The sequence below is a fragment of the Otolemur garnettii genome, unplaced genomic scaffold, assembly GCF_000181295.1.
Source record: "Otolemur garnettii isolate 467f Iridium unplaced genomic scaffold, OtoGar3 scaffold00090, whole genome shotgun sequence".
In the NCBI taxonomy this organism is placed as follows: Eukaryota; Metazoa; Chordata; class Mammalia; order Primates; family Galagidae; genus Otolemur; species Otolemur garnettii.
In genome coordinates, this window is record NW_003852485.1 from 6,957,046 (window position 1) to 6,957,598 (window position 553).

Consider the following 553-nt stretch of genomic DNA (forward strand, 5'->3'; position numbering starts at 1 on the left):
TGACCATGTGGCTGGCTGAGGCCAAGGCCCAACCCTTTTAGGTCTCCCTCTTCAGGTGTGCAGAGGGAAGCAGAATGAACCCGGAGATCTTTGTGGTCCTTCCCAAATCCTGGAACCCTTTCGGGATGGCTTAACCCTATTTTAATATTTGACTTTTCTTTTCTGCTCTTCTTTCCGAACATTTACAGCTTTTTTAAAAACCATTCTTAACACATGTAGTCTAACGTGTCTCATTATCCTGGACTATCTTACCCAGCCTATCTGATTGTTGTGAGGCTGCAGTAATTGAGATAAATGTGAAACATGAATCCAGCACGATGCATGAAGGTGTACAACAAATATGTTTCTCAAAGGTGGGCGCAGTGGCTCATGCCTGTAATTCTAACACTCCGGGAGGCCCAGGTGGGTGGACTGTCCTACTCAGGAGTTTTAGACCAGCCTGAGCCAGGGCAAGACTCTGTCTCTAAAAACAGCTGGCCCTGGGCAGCGCCTGTGGCTCAAAGGAGGAGGGTGCTGGCCTCATATGCCGGAGGTGGCGGGTTCTAACCCAGCC